Here is a 23,010-nt window from a genome sequence, read left to right on the forward strand (position 1 = left end):
AAAGGACAGATCGTGGAAACAGAAACTAAACAGGGACACAGTTAAACTAACAGAAGTTATGAAAAAAGGGATTTAACAGATATCTACAAAACATTTTATCCTAAAAAAAAAAAAAAAAAAGGATATACCTTCTTCTCAGTACATCATGGTACCTTCTCTAAAAGTGACCACATAATTGGTCACAAAACAGGCCTCAACAGATACAAAAATATTGAAATTGTCCCATGCATCCTATCAGATCATCATGGATTAAGGCTGATCTTCAATAACAAAATAAATAATAGAAAGCCAACATTCACTTGGAAACTGAACAACACTCTTCTCAATGATACCTTGGTCAAGGAAGGAATAAAGAAAGACTTTTTAGAGTTTAATGAAAATGAAGCCACAACATACCCAAACTTATGGGACACAAAGCATTTCTAAGAGGGAAACTCATAGCTCTGAGTGTGTCAAAAAAAAAAAAGAAACTAGAGAGAGCACACACTAGCAGCTTAACAACACACCTAAAAGCTCTAGAACAAAAGGAAGCAAATTCACCCAAGAAGAGTAGACTTCAGGAAATAATCAAACTCAAGGGCGAAATCAACCAAGTGGAAACAAGAACTATTCAAAGAATCAACCAAACGAGGTGCTGGTTCTTAGAGAAAATCAACAAGATAGATAAACACTTACCAGACTCACTAGAGGGCACAGAGACAGCATCCTAATTAACAAAATCAGAAATGAAAAGGGGGACATAACAACAGATCCTGAAGAAATCCAAAACACCATCAGATCCATCTACAAAATGCTATACTCAACAAAACTAGAAAACCTTAATGAAATGGAAAATTTCTAGACAGATACCAGGTACCAAAGTTCAATCAGGATCAGATTAATGATGCAAACAGTCCTATATCCCCTAAAGAAATAAAAGCAGTCATTAACAGTCTCCCAACCAAAAAAAAAAAAAAGCCCAGGACCAGATGAGTTTAGTACAGAGTTCTATCAGACCTTCAAAAAAGATGTAATTCCAGTTCTTCACAAACTATTACACAAAATAGAAGTAAAATGTCCTCTACCCAATTCAATCTAAGAAGCTACAATTACTCTGATACCCAAATGACAGAAAGACCCACCAAAGATAGTAAATTTCAGACCAATTTCCCTTATGAATATTGAAAGAGCAATTTGCAAATTCATCTGGAATAACAAAAAACCTCGGATAGCAAAAACTATTCTCAAGGATTATAGAACCTCTGGTGGAATCACCATGCCTGATCTAAAGCTGTACTACAGAACAATTGTAGTAAAAAAAACTGCATGGTACTGGCATACAGACAGACAAGTAGACCAATGGAATAGAATTGAAGACCCAGAAATGAACCCACACACCTATGGTCACTTGATCTTTGACAAGGGATCTAAAACCTTCCATTGGAAAAAAGACAGCATTTTCAACAAATGGTTTTGGCACAACTCTGTTAATCATGAAGAAGAATGTGAATCCCTTCCTATCTCCTTGTACTAAGGTCAAATCTAAGTGGATCATGGAAATCCACATAAAACCAGAGACAGTGAAACTTATACAGGCGAAAATGTGGAAAAGCCTCGAAGAATATGGGCACAGAGGGAAAATTCCTGAATAGGATAGCAATGGCTTGTGCTGTAAGATTGAGAATCGACAAATAGGACCTTGTAAAATTGCAAAGCATCTGTAAAGCAAAAGACACCATCAATATGACAAAAGGCCACCAACAGATTGGGAAAGGATCTTTACCTATCCTAAATCAGATAGGGGACTAATATCCAATATATATAAAGAACTCAAGAAGGTGGACTCCAGAAAATCAAATAACCCCATTAAAAAATGGGGCTCAGAGCTAAGCAAAGAATTCTCATCTGAGGAATACCGATTGGCTGAGAAGCACCTGAAAAAATGTTCATTCTTAATCATCAGGGAAATGCAAATCAAAACATCCCTGAGATTCCACCTCACACCTGTCAGAATGGCTAAGATCAGTAATTCAGATGACAGCAGATGTTGGTGAGGATGTGGAGAAAGAGGAACACTCCTCCATTGTTGGTGGGATTGCAAGCTTGTACAACCACTCTGGAAATCAGTCTGGCTGTTCCTCAGAATACTGGACATAGTACTACTGGAGGATCCTGCAATACCTCTCCTGGGCATATATCCAGAAGTTGTTCCAACCATTAAGAAGGAAGCATGCACCACTATGTTCATAGCAGCATCATTTATAATAGGCAGAAGCTGGAAAGAACCCAGATGACCCTCAACAGAGAAATGGATACAGAAAATGTGGTACATTTACATAATGGAATACTACTCAGCTATTAAAAAGAATGAATTTATGAAATTCCTAGGCAAATGGATGGACCTGGAGGTCATCATCCTGAGTGATGTAACCCAATCACGAAAGAACTCACATGATATGTACTCACTGATAAGTGGATATTAGCCCAGAAACTTAGAATACCCAAGATACAAGATACAATTTGCAAATCACATGAAACTTAAGAAGAACGAAGACCAAAGTGTGGACACTTTGCCTCTTCTTAGAATTGGGAACAAAACACCCATGATAGGAGTTACAGAGACCAAGTTTGGAGCTGAGACAAAAGGATGGACCATCTAGAGATTGCCATACTCCGGGATCCATTCCATAATCAGCCTCCAAATGCTGACACCATTGCATACACTAGCAAGATTTTCCTGAAAGGACTCTGATACAGCTTTCTCTTGTGAGACTATGCTGGGGCCTAGCAAACACTGAAGTGGTTGCTCACAGTCAGCTATTGGATGGATCATAGGGCCTCAATGGAGGAGCTAGAGAAAGTACCCAAGGAGCTAAAGTGGTCTGCAACCCTATGGGTAGAACAACAATATGGACTAACCAGTACCCCCCCCCTCCAGCTTGTGTCTGTAGCTGCACATGTATCAGAATATGGCTTAGTTGGCCATCATTGGAAAGAGAGGCACTTTGATTTGCAAACTTTATATGCCTCAGTATAGGGGAATGCCAGGACTAAGAAGTGGGAGTGGGTGGGTAGGGGAGTTGGGGGGGAGGCTATGGGGGACTTTTAGATAGCAATGTAAATGTAAATGAAGAAAATACCTAATAAATTTAAAAAATTATCTAACCAAAAAATAAAAAAAAAATAAAAAGCCCAGGGTCATATTATTTTAGTGCAGAATTCTATCAAAGAAAAACTTATATGAATACTCTTCAAACTGTTCTACAATAATAGAAACAGAAGGAACACTACCTTGTTTCTTCTATGAGGCCTCAAACACCCCTATAGCTAAACCATACAAAGACTAAACAATGAAAGGATCTCAGACCAGTTTGGCTAATGAACATTGATTCAAAGATTCTCAACAAAATACAAACTGAATACAAGTATACATGAAAAATGTCATTCACCATTATAAAGTAGACTTCATCCAAGGGATGCAAGGATGACTCAATATTTTTAAAAAAGCTATCAGTGTAATTCAGTGTTTAAGAGTAACCTGAAGGAAAAAACAGGCATTGCCATCTCATTAGATGCTGAAAAAGCCTTTGACACAATCCAACACCCTTTCATGTTAAAAGTCTTGGAGAGATTAGAGATAAAAGGCCCATACCTAAGAAGAAATACAGACAATATATAGCAAGCCAAAAGGTGACATTATTACATCTACAGTGGCCAGGCCCAACCATCTGTCATAATCAACTCCACAAGTATTCATAAATACACATACATACACACATATATATAGACAAACAGACATATATTTGAATGGATGGATGAGACAGAGCTCCCCAAGCCAGACCATGCAACCAACAATTTTATTTCTTTTCTCTGGCCTTTTCCTATATTCTTAGACAACAGTTCTTTAGAAAACCACCTCAGAGTTAAAATGGTAACATAAAATGGAAGTTACAGAAGGAAGTTGATATTAAGTTCAAAGCAGTTTTTCATTCTTTATGCTTCTTATAATTTCAAAGCTTTTACATGGTGTTGCCTTATCATAGTACACATCTGTGGCTATATCCTTGGACCAAAATGTTTTTCCTTGAACACAAATTTGTTCCAAGTCTATTTCTCTTTTTAGTGTAATTATGAAAGCTCATTGTATTTCTTATTAAGCAGCTGTTACTTACAATATGAGAAGTGGGAACATTCTAGTCTTGATTCTAACTTTATTACATCTTTCTAACAAAGCAACTAAGACTATCTCTTAAATTTTTCTTCCTACAATTATTTTAATCAAATCAGGAATTCCATAGAATATTTAATTTATCTAAGCATCATTACTTCATAAAAGTTCACCTTTATGTTAATCTGAAAGAAATCCTATCAATAGAGTAGGCTAATGACCATTATTTTAATAATGACAGGAAAGGCATATCACCTTCATGAAGCAATCCTGAGATGAAGTCTCTTTGGGACCTTGCCATCAATCTCACCTATCACAGACCAAGAAAAATGGTGGGCCACCTCCAGGAAGGCTACCTGTTAGCCTTAGCCTATCCTAAACATCACCTGACAGTCAGGGAAATGCAAATCAAAATGACTTTGAGGTTCCATCTTACACCCACCAGAATGGCTGAGATTAAAAACACCAGGGACAGCACATGCTGGTGAGGATACAGAGACAGATGAACATTCATCCACTGCTGGTGGGATTGCAATCTTGTACAACCACTGTGGAAATCAATTTAGCAGTTTCTCAAAAAAAAAAAAAAAAAAAAAAAAAAGGAAAAATTCTACCTGAAGACCCAGCTGTACTGCTCCTGGCACATACATAAAAGATGCTCTGAAGGCCATGTGCTCCACTATGTCTTAACAGCTTTATTCATAATAGAAAAATTGAAAACCACCCAGATGTCCCTCAACAGAAGAGTGGATGCAGAAATTAGTGTTCATTTACACAATGGTATACTATTCAGCTACTAAAAGCAAAGAAATCATGAATTTTGCAGGCAAAAGGATAGGACTAGAAAATACCCTGCATGAGGTAACTCAGACCCAAATGGACCTGCTTGCTATGTACTAATCACTGATAAGTAACTACCATAAAGTACAGGATACTTATCATACATCCCACAGACCCAAAGAAGTTATACAAGGAGTAAGGCCTAAAGGAGGATGCTTGAATCTCTCTTAGAAGGGGGAATAAAATGGTCATAGGAGGCAGAGGGAGTGGGGAAATTGGGTAGAAGAGGGGAAGGGTCATCAGAATTAGGTGTGTAAAGAGACAGGAGAGAGAACCAGAAGAATGAATGGAAATCTGCAGCTGCCAGAGGTGGGGTTTGGCCGGAATCTTAGGGTGTTCCAGAGTTCTAGGAATGGGGAAGGAGTCAATGCAGGTGTCCTTAGCTGAGATGCCTAACAATGGGGGCATGCAGCCTGAAGAAGCAACCTCTTGTAGCCAGGCAGGACTCCTAGTGGAGGGATAAGGACACCAACCCTCCCAGAAAAAGTTCAACTCAAAATTTGTCCTGTCTAGAAGAAATGCAGGAACAAAGATTGAGTAAAAATGGAAGAAATGTCCATCAATAACTGGACCAACTTGAGACCCATGCCATAGGCAAGGACCAATCCCTGACACTACTAATGATACACTGTCATGCTTATGGATAGGAGCCTAGCATAATTGTTCTTTGAGAGGTTCTACCCAGCAGCTGACTGAAACAGATTCAAGTACACACAGCCAAACAATGGATGGGGTCACAGACTTTTATGCAAGAGTTGGGGGAAGAACTGAGGAACCTAAAGAAGACAGAGATCCTACAGGAATATCAACCGTCAATTAACCTGCACCCTTGTGGGTTACCAAACACTGAACCACCAACCAGAGAGCGAACTTGGGCCAGACCTAGGCCCCTGCACTTATCTAGCAGATGTACAGCTTTGTATTCATTCAGGTCCCCGACAACTGCAGCTGGGGCTGTACCTGAATCTGTTGCCTGCCCACCATAACTGTCCACTGAGAAGCACCACCCAGCAGCCAATGGAAAGAGATTCAAATACCCACAACTGAACATTAAATGGAGCTCTGGGACTCTTATATATGACCTGGAGGAAAAATTGAGGGATGGGAAGTAGACAGAGACTCCACAAGAAGTACTGGCTGGTTTTGTGTGTCAACTTGACACAAGCTGGAATTATTAAAGAGAGGAGCTTAAGTTGAGGAAATGCCTCCATGAGATCCAGCTGTGGAGCTGGATTTTTTTTTTAATTTGTTTAGAAAATTCTAAATTAGTGATCAACGGGAGAAGGCCCATTGTAGGTGGAGCCATCTCTGGTCTGGTAGTCTTGGGTTCTATAAGAGCAAGCTAAGCAAGCCAGAGAAAGCAAGCCAGTAAGAAACATCCCTCCATAGCCTCTGCATCAGTTCCTGCTTCCTGACCTGCTTAAGTTCCAGTCCTGATTTCCTTTAGTGATGAACAGCAGTATGGAAGTGTAAGCTGAATAAACCCTTTCCTTCCCAACTTGCTTCTTGGTCATGATATTTGTGCAGGAATAGTAACCCTGACTAAGACAAAGACCAACAGAGTCAACTAATGTGGACCCTTGGGGGATCCTAGAGATTTAACCACCAACCAATAGTAATTATGTACTGGACCTAGGCCTCCTGTACATATGTAACAGATGTGCAGCTTGTTCCAACAACTGGAGCTGGGGCTGTCCTTGAATCTGCTGCCTACCTACCTGTGCATCCTGTTCCCCTAAGTCGCCCTGCCTCATCTGGCCTCAGTGAGAAAGAATGTGCCTAATGTGCCTAGTAAAGCAGTGACTTGGGTGTGGGGGCACTGTAGTGAGTATGTGTATGAGGATGGAGGAATGGAGGGAAAATTTGTTTTAGGAGGTACTAGGAGTAGGAGGCTGATATTGGGATGTAAAGTGAATATATGAATTTAAAAAATACAGAAAAAAATCAGCAAGATAATTCTATTATTTAACTGTGTGGCTATTCCAAAGTGCTGCAAGTTTATTTTCATCCATGCTTTCTAATGCCCTGGTTCTACCACTTGTGTTTTCAAGAGCCTGGGCCTTCCCAGACAGCTTGAACCATTTCACTCTCGTCCTCTATCCCTGCTTATCCAGATTTTCTACTCATTATTCTATCTCCTGTTTCATGTATGTTTGGGAACAGGTTTTGTATGGGTGACCAGGCTGTGATGTATTCATAACTCAAACTGCAATGTAAATTACACTATAGTTTACCATAGTTAACTCCACATCCTTCAGCTTTGACATTTTTCCCAACTCTGTAATATGTTTCTTATGGTTTAGATGTTGTAATATGGATGTTTCCATTTGGTCATTTGTTATTTCTCTCTTCTTGATGGAGAAAATACATACTGAAAATTTGAGGAGCATAGTAACCATAGTGTGTAACTAAAACTTTGACACCCAAGAATTTGAAGCCACTGCAGGGCATTCTTAATTGCTTCCTCACTATATGAGTCCTTCAATTGTCCTTGTTATCATTACTATTATAAAACTTAGCATCAGATGCTTACTCCTCAACATTATAGCACAAGAAATAAATCACCAATCTTTCAACAATAAACATGTGGTATATATGGTGAAAATAAAACATTTTAATGATTTGGAAATTTTTACTAAAAAAAAAAAAAAAGTGGATGCTCCATAGCAAGCTTGGTACCCTCCAAGCTCAGTTGCCTGCAATGCTTATTCCAGAACCATATGTGCTGCCTGCAGGGTATGAGGTGTGCTACAGATATGCATCTTTTCCCAGTGGTCTCCTATGCTGAGATGTGATGCATATTTGCATATAAAGTTGATACAACCTAAATTAATCTGGGATAAGGGATTCTCAATTAAGAAAATGCTTTCTTAACCCTATAGGTGGAACAACAATATGAACTAACCAATACCCCTAGAGCTCATATCTCTAGCTGCATATGTAGCAGAAGATGGCCTAGTCGGCTATCACTGGGAAGAGAGGCCCCTTGGTATTATAAACTTTATATGCCCCAATACAGGGGAATGCCAGGGCCAAGAAGCGGGAGTGGGTGGGTAGGGGAGCAGGGTGGAGGGAGGGTAAAGGGAACTTTCAGGATAGCATTTGAAATGTATATAAAGAAAATATCTAACTCTAGCTGCATATGTATCAAAAGATGGCCTAGTCGGCCATCACTGGAAAGAGAGGCCCATTGGACACGCAAACTGTATATGCCCCAGTACAGGGGAACGCCAGGGCCAAAAAAAAAAAAAATGGTAATGAGTGGGTAGAGAAGTGGGGGGGGGGGGGGAGGGTATGGGCTACTTTTGGGATAGCATTGGAAATGTAATTGAGGAAAATATGTAATAAAAATGAATAAATATTAAAAAAAGAAAATATCTAATAAAAAAAAGAAAATGCTTTCTTAAAATTGGGATTAGGAGAGCTTGGAAGGCTTTTTCTTAAATACTGATCAATAGAAGATGGCCCAGTGTTGTGTCCAGCCAGCAGATCACATGTCTGGGTTCTAGCCTGGAAAGGCATTTTGGAAACCTGGAAGAGAAGAGGGGCTAGGCGGCGAGAGAAAGATGCAGCTAAGACAGTCATCCTGATCAAAGCTCAATTTTACTATTCCGACATACAGTTATGAAGCAGGGGAAGGGGGCCCGATTCCAGCCAAATAATCCTGGGGTCCAGTGGCAGGGTGACCACGTGTATGGCTCAGGAACAGGAAAGCGGCAGGTTTGAGCGGTGGGCGTGGCAGACCGATTGAGGGGCAAGCTCCACCCCTGAGCAAACAGGTTACAGGCTGAAGGGGTGGGGGAGCTTACAGCCCAGTGTGCCATAGGTGGTGTTATATCTAGGCCAGTAATTCTGGGATCTACAAGAAAGCAGGCTGAGCAAGCCATTAGGAGCAATCTAGTAAGCAGCACTTCTGTATGTCCTCTGCTTTATATCCTCCTCCAGGTTCCTGCCCTCTTTGAGTTCCTGTCCTGCCTTCATTTCATGATAAGCACTGATGTGGACGAATAAGGCAAATAAGCTATTTTCTCAAGTTGGATCTGGCCATGATGTTTCATCACAGCAATAGTAACCCTGACTAACACAGTTATGCTTTGATGACCCAGCTATATTTTAGTCTATTTTTCCTATAAATAACCTCAATATCACTCACGAGTTCAAGTTGCAATTTTGTAATATCCATAGTGTGGCGTGTCATAGGTTTCCTATCTGGTACCCCTTAAAATGACTCTTAAAAATAAAAATCAGGTTTTTATTTTGCATTGAGAAAACTTTTCCATCCTTAAAAAAAAAAATAGCTTACCTTAGTAAGTTCTCTACAGAGTTATTTGTGTTGCAGTTAACTCCCAGGTGCAAGGCCATGAAACCATTCCAGAATGTCCATGAGCTTCATGGAAATAATATTTCGCATTTTGTGGACTTAAATAATGAACTGATTTTTACATGAAATAAAAGCAAAGACCACAGGATTTGCATAAGGAGATTCAGAAATTGAAAAACGGGTCTTCCAGCTCAACCTGAGTTGAACAAAAAGGGTGACCTCAGTATTAGTCAAGTGCTCTGTACTAAACTCAAGCCACGACCTGAGATGTAACACTTGACAGAAGGCATTACATGTATAGTCAGTGGAATACATAACACTTGTCAAGTTTGCTTTGCTAAAAATTAATCACACAACTTGTTTTATGTGGTCAGAATGTCTCCTAAAGTTCAGGTGTTTGCCTGTGGTAGAGTGTGTTCTTAGATCATTGAAAAGTACCTGAATTCATGAGGGTCTAGCCATGAATTCAGAGAAAAAAACAGTCAATTTTTGGTGATGTTTGTCACCGTCACACAGTTTTGGAGCTATATTTTTATTTTTTTTCTTTGTATATTTCTCCCAATCTCCCTGACTGCTACAAGGATAAGACCCTCTTCTCTGATGCTTCATAAATCTCTACATTCTGTCTCTGCATGAACTTTATCCATGAGCCACGGACAATAGCAATAAGTCTGGAACATCGACCATGACCTTCCTTTCTAAAATTGACTTAGCAGCTACTCTTGCACACACAAAAAAACAAAAACAAAAACAAAAAAACAAACAAAAAAACGAAATATCTGCAGTACAGAATTTACTGGGAACAGTCTTTTGCTGATTCCTGACTGTCTAAAGATATTTATACACATAAGCATACATACATATACACTACTGCTATCTCACACTTAAAAGTAACTCAAAGTGCAAGTCTTAAGACACTTCTTTAAATATGAAGGAAAAGGCAAAGCTGTGTGCCCAGTGTCCTTGAAAAGGACCAGATTCTTACAAAAAGTAATGACTGGTGGTTTGTAAATTCAACTTCAATGTGAAACAAGTTAAGATTCCAGTTAGATTACCAGGTAATTTCTATTGTCTTCATCACTGTCTCTGAAACATGACATGTAAAGTAAATAATGATACTATACAACCCACATGGGAACAGGACTGTGCAGGATGATCCTGGAGGAGATAACTCCATTGTTTCAATCTCTGTGAGATGATCCTTGTCATTAGCCTTTGTTTCACATACGTAGAAATAAGGCGTGAGAGGTTCAAGGTAGAGTCTAGATCACATACAAATTATGAATTTCTATGTAAACCAATTAAAACATGTTTTTACCCACTAATCAGTTTCATCATTTTAAAATATATACTATATGATTTTCTAATAAACTATGAAAACAGCAAAAAATATTGCTTTACAAATATATGCAAAACTAAAGTTAATATTTGTCATTTCCCAAAACAAAGCTGTTGTGTGAGTTTTGTTAATACTTACATAAACAAAATTATATGTTCTCAAAAATTAGTTTAGATTTTCCTTAGAGCATTATATTTTCTCTCTCCATAAAGACATGTAACCATCTTATTAATAATCACTCATTCTATGGATTTTCCAAGATTCCTTATGAATTTATGATAAGGACTTTGGCTTTGGGGAAAAAATGTCTGTATATTATATTAGCTGAACGCAAATTCATACAGATATGACTGTGTCTACCTACCAAGATCTGGCATTAAAGGAATGTGCAACCATGCCTGGCTCATGTGTTCTTCCAAATATTGATGACAGTCCCCGTCTTTCAACAGAACGGGTTGATGGCTACTTCTATTTCACAAGAAAGTTCGTTTTCATTTGTGTTTCAGAAATGAAGTTTGCTTGGTCCATTAGTCACTCATGAGATGCTGATATTAGTGATGCCTTTTTAATAGAGATTGGATTTGAAGCATAAGCAGGCATTTGAGCTGCAATGGTTGCTCCTGTAAGCTGTGATGACCCTGAAGTCCTGCACGTACAGGACAACTGAACCCTGCAACAAATGAGTTGAACAGTTCACACAACATTTATTATACAAACAAGCAAATAATAACTCCAGAAACTGCAGGCCTTCAACACCAGATTGTGCAAAGGTAAAAATGGCTGTATTGAACTGCTGTACTTACCCAAAGGTCATTAATTAGATGGACATTAGTCTCTGTAATATCTTCTTAAAGAAGCCTTTGGGGAAGCACAGAGCCGCTGAGGCAGCACCCTTTGCGGGCCGCAGACAGCCGGCCACTGTCCGGACCAGAGGACAGGTGTCCGCCTGGCTCGGGAGGAGGCCTCAGCCTCAGCAGCAGTGGTCGCCATCTTGGTTCCGGGACTCCGCTGAACTTAGGAAATTAGTCTGAACAGGTGAGAGGGTGTGCCAGAGAACCGGACAGCTTCTGGGACAGGCAGAAGCACAGAGCCGCTGAGGCAGCACCCTTTGCTGGACGCAAACAGCCGGCCACCGTCCGGACCAGAGGACAGGTGTCCACCTGGCTCGGGAGGCGGGCTCAGCCTCAGGAGCAGTGGTCGCCATCTTGGTTCCGGGACTCCGCAGAACTTAGGAATTTAGTCTGCACAGGTGAGAGTCTGCACCACAGAAGCTGACAGCTTCTGGGAACTGCCAAAGCAACACAGCTTCTGAGAAAGGTCCTGTTTTGGGCCTTCTTCTTCGGCCAGGAGGAGGTCCAAACACAAGATATCTGCGCACCTTCCCTGTAAGAGAGCTTGCCAGCAGAGAGTGCTCTGAGCACTGAAACTCAGAGGAGAGAATCTGTCTCCCAGGTCTGCTGATAGACGGTAACAGAATCACCAGAAGAACAATCGCTAAACAGAGTCAACTATAACTACTAACTCCAGAGATTACCAGATGGTGAAAGGTAAACGTAGGAATCTTACTAACAGGAACCAAGACCACTCACCATCATCAGAACCCAGCACTCCCACTTCGCCCAGTCCAGGGCACCCCAACACACCCGAAAACCTAGACCTAGATTTAAAAGCATATCTCATGATGATGGTAGATGACATCATGAAGGACTTTAATAAATCACTTAAAGAAATACAGGAGAACACTGCTAAAGAGTTACAAGTCCTTAAAGAAAAACAGGGAAACACAATCAAACAGGTAGAAGTCCTTACAGAAAAAGAGGAAAAAACATACAAACAGGTGATGGAAATGAACAAAACCATACTAGACCTAAAAAGGGAAGTAGACACAATAAAGAAAACTCAAAGTAAGGCAACACTGGAGATAGAAACCCTAGGAAAGAAATCTGGAACCATAGATTTGAGCATCAGCAACAGAATACAAGAGATGGAAGAGAGAATCTCAGGTGCAGAAGATTCCATAGAGAACATCGGCACAACAATCAAAGAAAATGGAAAATGCAAAAAGATCCTAACTCAAAATATCCAGGAAATCCAGGACACAATGAGAAGACCAAACCTACGGATAGTAGGAGTGGATGAGAATGAAGATTTTCAACTCAAAGGACCAGCAAACATCTTCAACAAAATTATTGAAGAAAACTTCCCAAATCTAAAGAAAGAGATGCCTATGAACATACAAGAAGCCTACAGAACTCCAAATAGACTGGACCAGAAAAGAAATTCCTCCCGACACATAATAATCAGAACAACAAATGCACTAAATAAAGATACAATACTAAAAGCAGTAAGGGAAAAAGGTCAAGTAACATATAAAGGCAAGCCTATCAGAATTACACCAGATTTTTCACCAGAGACTATGAAGGCCAGAAGAGCCTGGACAGATGTTATACAGACACTAAGAGAACACAAATTCCAGCCCAAGTTACTATACCCAGCCAAACTCTCAATTACCATAGATGGAGAAACCAAAGTATTCCATGACAAAACCAAATTCACACATTATCTCTCCACGAATCCAGCCCTTCAAAGAATAATAACAGAAAAGAACCAATACAAGAACGGGAACCATGCCCTAGAAAAAACAAGAAGGTAATCCCTCAACAAACCTAAAAGAAGACAGCCACAAGAACAGAATGCCAACTTTAACAACAAAAATAACAGGAAGCAACAATTACTTTTACTTAATATCTCTTAACATCAATGGTCTCAACTCCCCAATAAAAAGACATAGACTAACAAACAGGCTACACAAACAAAACCCAACATTTTGCTGCTTACAGGAAACACATCTCAGAGAAAAAGATAGACACTACCTCAGAATGAAAGGCTGGAAAACAATTTTCCAAGCAAATGGGATGAAGAAACAAGCTGGAGTAGCCATCCTAATATCTGATAAGACTGACTTCCAACCCAAAGTCATCAAAACAGACAAGGAGGGGCACTTCATTCTCATCAAAGGTAAAATCCTCTAAGAGGAACTATCAATTCTGAATATCTATGCTCCAAATACAAGGGCAGCCACATTCATTAAAGAAACTTTAGTAAAGCTCAAAGCACACATTGCACCTCACACAATAATAGTGGGAGACTTCAACATACCACTTTCACCAATGGACAGATCATGGAAATAGGCACTAAACAGGGACACACTGAAACTAACAGAAGTGATGAAACAAATGGATCTGACAGATATCTACAGAACATTTTATCCTAAAACAAAAGGATATACCTTCTTCTCAGCATCTCATGGTACCTTCTCCAAAATTGACCACATAATAGGTCACAAAACAGGCCTCAACAGATTCAAAAATATTGAAATTGTCCCATGTATCCTATCAGATCACCATGCACTAAGGCTGATCTTCAATAACAAAAAAATAACAGAAAGCCAACACTCACGTGGAAACTGAACAACACTCTTCTCAATGATACCTTGGTCAAGGAAGGAATAAAGAAAGAAATTAAAGACTTTTTAGAGTTTAATGAAAATGAAGCCACAACGTACCCAAACCTTTGGGACACAATGAAAGCATTTCTAAGAGGGAAACTCATAGCTCTGAGTGCCTCCAAGAAAAAACGGGAGAGAGCACATACTAGCAGCTTGACAACACATCTAAAAGCTCTAGAAAAAAAGGAAGCAAATTCACCCAAGAGGAGTAGAATGCAGGAAATAATCAAACTCAGAGGTGAAATCAACCAAGTGGAAACAAGAAGAACTATTCAAAGAATTAACCAAACGAGGAGTTGGTTCTTTGAGAAAATCAACAAGATAGATAAACCCTTGGCTAGACTCACTAGAGGGCACAGGGACAAAATCCTAATTAACAAAATCAGAACTGAAAAGGGAGACATAACAACAGATCCTGAAGAAATCCAAGGCACCATCAGATCCTTCTACAAAAGGCTATACTCAGCAAAGCTGGAAAACCTGGACGAAATGAACAAATTTCTGGACAGATACCAGGTACCAAAGTTGAATCAGGATCAAGTTGACCTTCTAAACAGTCCCATATCCCCTAAAGAAATAGAAGCAGTTATTAATAGTCTCCCAGCCAAAAAAAGCCCAGGACCAGATGGGTTTAGTGCAGAGTTCTATCAGACCTTCAAAGAAGATCTAATTCCAGTTCTGCACAAACTATTTCACAAGATAGAAGTAGAAGGTACTCTACCCAACTCATTTTATGAAGCCACTATTACTCTGATACCTAAACCACGGAAAGATCCAACAAAGATAGAGAACTTCAGACCAATTTCTTTTATGAATATTGATGCAAAAATCCTCAATAAAATTCTCGCTAACCGAATCCAAGAACACATTAAAGCAATCATCCATCCTGACCAAGTAGGTTTTATTCCAGGGATGCAGGGATGGTTTAATATATGAAAATCCATCAATATAATCCATTATATAAACAAACTCAAAGACAAAAACCACATGATCATCTTGTTAGATGCAGAAAAAGCACTTGACAAGATCCAACACCAATTCATGATAAAAGTTCTGGAAAGATCAGGAATTCAAGGCCCATACCTAAACATGATAAAAGCAATCTACAGCAAACCAGTAGCCAACATCAAAGTAAATGGAGAAAAGCTGGAAACGATCCCACTAAAATCAGGAACTAGACAAGGCTGCCCACTTTCTCCCTACCTTTTCAACATAGTACTTGAATTATTAGCCAGAGCAATTCGACAACAAAAGGAGGTCAAGGGGATACAAATTGGAAAAGAAGAAGTCAAAATATCACTTTTTGCAGATGATATGATAGTATATATAAGTGACCCTAAAAATTCCACCAGAGAACTCCTAAACCTGATAAACAGCTTCAGTGAATAGATGGATATAAAATTAACTCAAACAAGTCAATGGCCTTTCTCTACACAAAGAATAAACAGGCTGAGAAAGAAATTAGGGAAACAACACCCTTCTCAATAGTCACAAATAATATAAAATATCTTGGCGTGACTCTAACTAAGGAGGTGAAAGATCTGTATGATAAAAACTTCAAGTCTCTGAAGAAAGAAATTAAAGAAGATCTCAGAAGATGGAAAGATCTCCCATGCTCATGGATTGGCAGGATCAACATTGTAAAAATGGCTATCTTGCCAAAAGCAATCTACAGATTCAATGCAATCCCCATCAAAATTCCAACTCAATTCTTCAACGAATTAGAAGGAGCAATTTGCAAATTCATCTGGAATAACAAAAAACCTAGGATAGCAAAAACTCTTCTCAAGGATAAAAGAACCTCTGGTGGAATCACCATGCCTGACTTAAAGCTTTACTACAGAGCAATTGTGATAAAAACTGCATGGTACTGGTATAGAGACAGACAAGTAGACCAATGGAATAGAATTGAAGACCCAGAAATGAACCCACACACCTATGGTCACTTGATCTTTGACAAGGGAGCTAAAACCATCCAGTGGAAGAAAGACAGCATTTTCAACAATTGGTGCTGGCACAACTGGTTGTTACCGTGTAGAAGAATGCGAATTGATCCATACTTATCTCCTTGTACTAAGGTCAAATCTAAGTGGATCAAGGAACTTCACATAAAACCAGAGACACTGAAACTTATAGAGGAGAAAGTGGGGAAAAGCCTTGAAGATATGGGCACAGGGGAAAAATTCCTGAACAGAACAGCAATGGCTTGTGCTGTAAGATCGAGAATTGACAAATGGGACCTAATGAAACTCCAAAGTTTCTGCAAGGCAAAAGACACCTTCAATAAGACAAAAAGACCACCAACAGATTGGGAAAGGATCTTTACCTATCCTAAATCAGATAGGGGACTAATATCCAACATATATAAAGAACTCAAGAAGGTGGACTTCAGAAAATCAAATAACCCCATTAAAAAATGGGGCTCAGAACTGAACAAAGAATTCTCACCTGAAAAATACTGAATGGCAGAGAAGCACCTGAAAAAATGTTCAACATCCTTAATCATCAGGGAAATGCAAATCAAAACAACCCTGAGATTCCACCTCACACCAGTCAGAATGGCTAAGATCAAAAATTCAGGTCACAGCAGATGCTGGCGAGGATGTGGAGAAAGAGGAACACTCCTCCATTGTTGGTGGGATTGCAGGCTTGTACAACCACTCTGGAAATCAGTCTAGCAGTTCCTCAGAAAATTGGACATAGTACTACCGGAGGATCCAGCAATACCTCTCCTGGGCATATATCCAGAAGATGCCCCAACTGGTAAGAAGGACACATGCTCCACTATGTTCATAGCAGCCTTATTTATAATAGCCAGAACCTGGAAAGAACCCAGATGCCCCTCAACAGAGGAATGGATACAGAAAATGTGGTACATCTACACAATGGAGTACTACTCAGCTATTAAAATGAATGAATTTATGAAATTCCTAGCCAAATGGATGGACCTGGAAGGCATCATCCTGAGTGAGGTAACACATTCACAAAGGAACTCACACAATATGTACTCACTGATAAGTGGATATTAGTCCAAAACCTAGGATACCCAAGATATAAGATACAATTTCCTAAACACATGAAACTCAAGAAAAATGAAGACTGAAGTGTGAACACTACGCCCCTCCTTAGAAGTGGGAACAAAACACCCATGGAAGGAGTTACAGAGACAAAGTTTGGAGCTGAGATGAAAGGATGGACTATGTAGAGACTGCCATATCCAGGGATCCACCCCATAATCAGCATCCAAACGCTGACACCATTGCATACACTAGCAAGATTTTATCGAAAGGACTCAGATGTAGCTGTCTCTTGTGAGACTATGCCGGGGCCTAGCAAACACAGAAGTGGATGCTCACAGTCAGCTAATGGATGGATCATAGGGCTCCCAATGGAGGAGCTAGAGAAAGTACCCAAGGAGCTAAAGGGATCTGCAACCCTATAGGTAGAACTACATTATGAACTAACCAGTACCCCGGAGCTCTTGACTCTAGCTGCATATGTATCAAAAGATGGCCTAGTCGGCCATCACTGGAAAGAGAGGCCCATTGGACATGCAAACTTTATATGCCCCAGTACAGGGGAACGCCAGGGCCAAAAAGGGGGAGTGGGTGGGTAGGGGATTGGGGGTGGGTGGATATGGGGGACTTTTGGTATAGCATTGGAAATGTAAATGAGCTAAATACCTAATAAAAAAAGGAAAAGAAAAAAAAAAAAAAAGAAGCCTTTGATTCAGTGAGCCTCTAAACTTGCCCTCAAGGGCCTGTCCAGATTGTTGTTTTTCCCCATGTAGTTAGTCACTATCAGTTTTTACTATCTAACCTAACTGGCTCCTGTCTCATGTTCATCAGCTCTAATTCAACAACAATTGATAACATCTCATATAATCATGTAAAAACAAGTCAGCAAAGTTTTTTGTTTTTGCATTAAAAGCAACAAATTGTAATAGTATATTAGCAAATCTCAATACTGGAATTCATTTTCCTGAGAAATATATTTATACTTACTCAATATAATGAGTGTCATCCAGTGAAATACATAAGAAATTCAAGTAATCGTTTGAATTTGTTCTTTGTAACCCACTGGCTTCTCTAATGTTCACACATTTTTGTGTCTTGGTATTTCTAGTATGAATCCTCTGTTACTGTGTGTTGTGGTCGGAATAAATACTACTCTAAATGTCTTGAGTATGAAAACATTAATTAGCTATGTGCTCTTGAGGATTTCTTTTCTTTTTTCTTTTTTCTTTCTTTTCCAGTGCTAAGGACCGAAACTAGGGCATTGCTCTTGCTAAGCAAGTGCTCTACCACTGAGCTAAATCCCCACCCTACCCCTTTTTTGGGGGGGAGGAGGAATTTCTAATCTCTCCATAACTAAACATGAGTTATCACATTCACATTATCTCTTTAAAGTTCCTCATATTTTAACTATTTATACATTTTGCCTCCAGAATATTTTGAAGCTGGATAAAGACAAGCAGTCATTAAAGCATTTTCTTTCATTTTCCTTCAGTCAGTATTTTCTGATTCGTCTGCAGTTTTAACATTAGGTCAAGATTTGACAAAATTGATGCATGTGATGGGATTCTCTAGAGTATAAATGCGTTTTTATTTTTAAAGTTTTTGATAATTGTATTATGATTGTGGATGTCTTCTCTCATGTTTGCCTTTGTAATACATATATGCAGTATCCACAGCAGTGGTGAGAAGAGGGCATTAGATTTTTCTGGAATTGCAATTATAGATGACTGAAAGCTGCCAGTTGGGGGCTGAGAATTTAACCTGATCCTCTGGAAGGACAGCTACTGTTCTTCACCACTGAGCCATCATTTCAGCCTCTCTTGACTGCAATTTTTAATGTACAAATAGACATGAACATAGCACAATTATATGCATCAATACACCCCCCCACAGACTTCATTTCCCTCCTCTCTCTCCAGAATGAATTTTCAGACATAAAACAAGGGGTTGGATGAACTTGAAGGCTAGGTCATGTCCTGCAGGTTTCTTCCATTGAATCTTTACAGGTTTTCTTTTTATTTTTTGTCTCAGTTTTGTTATTTGAAGTGGAATGAATAAAATTACTTTATGACAATAAAGTCTTTTGTGCATCATTATTCTTTAGTACAAGTTCTTAATGTTTAATTTGAACAATTTTTCTTTAGTACAAGTTCTTAATGTTTTCTGAGATTAAACATTCATTAAAGGACTTTATAATTTTCTCATGTTCATAATGGTTTTGTATGGGTCCTGCTCTAGTTTGTGAACGAAGACCTTGTTTTTACTTCTGTAGGGTTTCTTTTTTTTTTTTGTATTAACATTATTTTAATTGATTTTATTTCTCATTGAACTATATTGGATACTGAGCACACTAACTCTGTTACCAAGACCTGTCCATTTCTCACCTCTCACCACAACTCTGAGTCATCTTTCTTCTACAAAATATTGCCTACAATTCATAAATAGCTCTATATGTATTATCGAGGATCAACATATGGCAGAAAACACAATTTTTTTTCTGGGCCTAGATACATTTGGCCACAATATTATTGCCTCCAGTTACACACAATCTCCTGCAAATAATGTGACTTTCTTCACCTTTTTAGCTGAAAATAGTTCCCATGTTATAGATACCACATATTTCTCATCCCCTCTTTCTAATCTTGTTAGACATCAACATCTAGCCCTAACACAGATATTGCTGACAATGCTACAGTCTATACTGATGTGCAAATCATTACTTCATTCAATTAGAAAAGTATACATGGGATATGGAATAGTCATGGTTTTCTTATTTAAAGAAACTCCATATGAGGGCTAGAGAGATGGCTCAAAGGTTAAGAGCACTGACTGCTCTTCCAGAGGTCCTGAGTTCAATTCCCACCCACCATATGGTGGCTCACAACCATCTATAATGAGATCTGATTCCATCTTCTAGTGTGTCTGAAGACAGCTACAGTATACTCATATAAATAAAATTAATAAATCTTTTTTAAATATTTTTATTAGGTATTTTCCTCGTTTACATTTCCAATGCTATCCCAAAAGTCCCCCATTCCCCCCCCCCGGGTTTCTTATTACAATGAATTATCTCATGGATTTTTATATTCCAATAAGAAAATACTGAGAAATAACCAGACCACGTACAGTGTCTAAAAATACCACAGTCCCCATGTTGATATTAAATAAAGCACTAAAATTTCTCTGCTGAATGATGGGAAATTCGTGAAATAGAGTGCTGATCCTGTGTGCTTCAATATAAAGGAGCTAGTCAGGATATGTACATTAGTAAAATCCTACCAAGAGTTTTTTCTAAGTAACAAGAGTTGTTTGCTTGTTTGTTTTGATCTGAGGCTGTCCACAGAGGAAAGAAATGCATGGCACTAGAAATTTGGCCAAAAGCTAATGACTGGATCAAGAGGTCTAGGAGAGAATCCGCTCCACACAGTGTGCTACATGCACATATAGTCACACTGCCTTGAATGACTCTTTTTATACCATAGCCTGGTGATGCTTTCAGAATGGTTCAAAAACTTTGTTTAAAAAAATGAAACAAACAAAAAACCAATAACAAAAACAAAGTAATTTCAAAAACTCATAACTGGTCAAATAATGAGAACAACTGACAGCAGCATGAACAACCTATAGTGGGAAACTGAAACCCTAGAGAACATTACAGAAGAAGGGGTAAATGATTGTAATAGCTATAGGATGGAGATATGAGCTATGAAATCTTATCTTTTGAAATAACACAGAAGTACAATCATGAACACATGACAGCATTCCTAATTGCCCAAGAGTGGCACAAAATCATTCTTAAAATAACAGAGAAAATGATGGGGAAGAAAAAAATACAAGAAAAGAGAAGTGGACTGTAGGGAAATAAAGGTGAGCATTAACTACCATCTCAGTGTAGTGGATAATTACATGTTACCTTGTACTGGGCCATATAAAGTTTGCTAGACCAAGGGGCCTCTCTTCTCAATGATGGCCAGCTAGGTCATCTTTTGCTACATATGCAGCTAGAGACATGAGCTCTGGGGGTACTGATTATTTCATAATGTTCCACCTATAGGGTTGTAGAGCCCTTCAGCTCTTGGGTACTTTCTCTAGCTCCTATATTGGGGGCCCTGTGTTCCATTCTATAGATGACTGTGAGCATCCACTTCTGTATTTGCCATGCACTGGCAAAGCCTCACAGGAGACAGCTATATCAGGCTCTTTTCAGCAAAATCTTTCTGGCGTATGAAATAGTTTGGTGGCTGATTATGGGATGGACTTCAGGGTGGGGCAGTCTCTGGATGGTCCATCCTTTTGTCTTAGCTCTAAACTTTGTCTTTGCAACTCCTTCCATGGATATTCTATTCCTTATTCTAGGGAGGAATGTATCTATGCGTTGGTCTTCCTTCTTGATTTTCTTGTGTTTTGGAAGTTGTATCTTGGGTATTCTAGGTTTCTGAGCTAATATCCACTTATCAGTGAGTGCATATCAAGTGACTTCTTTTGTGATTGGGTTACCTCACTCAGGATGATATCCTCCAGATACATCCATTTGCCCAAGAATTTCATAAATTCATTGTTTTTAATAGCTGAGTAGTACTCCATTGTGTAAATGTACCACATTTTCTGTATCTATTCTTCTGTTGAGGGACATCTGGGTTCTTTCCAGCTCCTGGCTATTATAAATAGGGCTGCAATGAACACAGTGGAGCATGTGTTCTTATTACCACTTGGAACATCTTCTGGGCATATATCCAGAAGAGGTATTGCTGGATCTATGGTAGTACTATGTCCAGTTTTCTGAGAAACAGTCAGACTGATTTCCAGAGTGTTTGTACCAGCTTGCAATCCCACCAACAATGGAGGAGTGTTCCTCTTTCTCCACATCCTCACCAGCATCTACTGTCACCTAAATTTTTTATCTTAGCCATTCTGACAGGTGTGAGGTGGAATCTCAGGGTTGTTTTAATTTGCATTTCCCTGATGATTAAGGATGTTGATCATTTTTTCAAGTGTGTCTCAGCCCTTCAGTATTCCTTGGTTGAGAATTCTTTGTTTAGCTCTGTACCCCATTTTTTAATGGGGTTATTTGAATTTCAGGAGTTCAGCTTCTTAAGCTCTTTGTATATATTAGATATTAGTCCCCTATCCGATTTAGGATTGGTAAAAATCCTTTCCCAATCTGTTGGTGGCCTTTTTGTCTTATTGACAGTATCTTTTGCCCTACAGAAGCTTCGCAATTTTATGAGATCCCATTTGTCAATTCTTGATCTTACAGCACAGGCCATTGCTGTTCTGTTTAGAAATTTTCCCCCTGTGCCTGTATCTTTGAGGGTTTTCCCCACTTTCTCTTCTTTAAATTTCAGTGTCTCTGGTCTTATGTGGAGTTCTTTGATCCACTTAGACTTGAGCTTTGTACAAGAATATAAGAATGGATTAATTCTCATTCTTCTACATGATAACTGCCAGTTGTGCCAGCACCATTTGTTGAAAATGCTGTCTTTTTTCCACTGGATGGTTTTAGCTCTCTTGTCAAAGATCAAGTGACCATAGGTGTGTGGATTTATCAATATCACAATTCTTAAATAGCAAAACAAGCAATATCAAATGAAATGCAAGTTAAGAAGAAATAGTACTCTGTATTTGGAAGCAAAATATGAAAGCTTGAATATAATAAGCAATTAGAATAGCTTCAAAATGCATTCTAATTATTAAGCATGGTATTGGACAATGTGAAGATTTCCTATACACATGCAAAGAAATATCATGAAAATCTCCATAAAAGTATCCATAAAAGTGACAAATATGTGCAATTTTAAAACCATTACAATCAATATCCCTATAATATACTTCACAAAT

The 23,010-nt window shown here is 38.9% G+C and overlaps 1 protein-coding gene across 3 annotated transcripts in view; it reads left to right on the forward strand.

Annotated features, from left to right (window-relative positions):
• The window catches only part of Zfp758 (zinc finger protein 758), a 32,480-nt gene extending 21,438 nt beyond the window's left edge, over positions 1-11,042 (forward strand). For 2 of the 3 annotated variants that reach the window (XR_003952106.1, XR_003952107.1), the window contains one exon: positions 4,389-7,411. The gene's annotated coding sequence lies outside the window, so the exon portion shown is untranslated. Of the gene's footprint in view, positions 1-4,388; positions 7,412-8,932 lie in introns of those variants that run through there. The other variant, XR_003952105.1, reaches the window with a different exon arrangement.
• The last annotated feature ends 11,968 nt before the right edge of the window (positions 11,043-23,010 follow it).

The sequence above is a fragment of the Mus musculus genome, chromosome 17, assembly GCF_000001635.26.
Source record: "Mus musculus strain C57BL/6J chromosome 17, GRCm38.p6 C57BL/6J".
NCBI classification, from domain to species: Eukaryota; Metazoa; Chordata; class Mammalia; order Rodentia; family Muridae; genus Mus; species Mus musculus.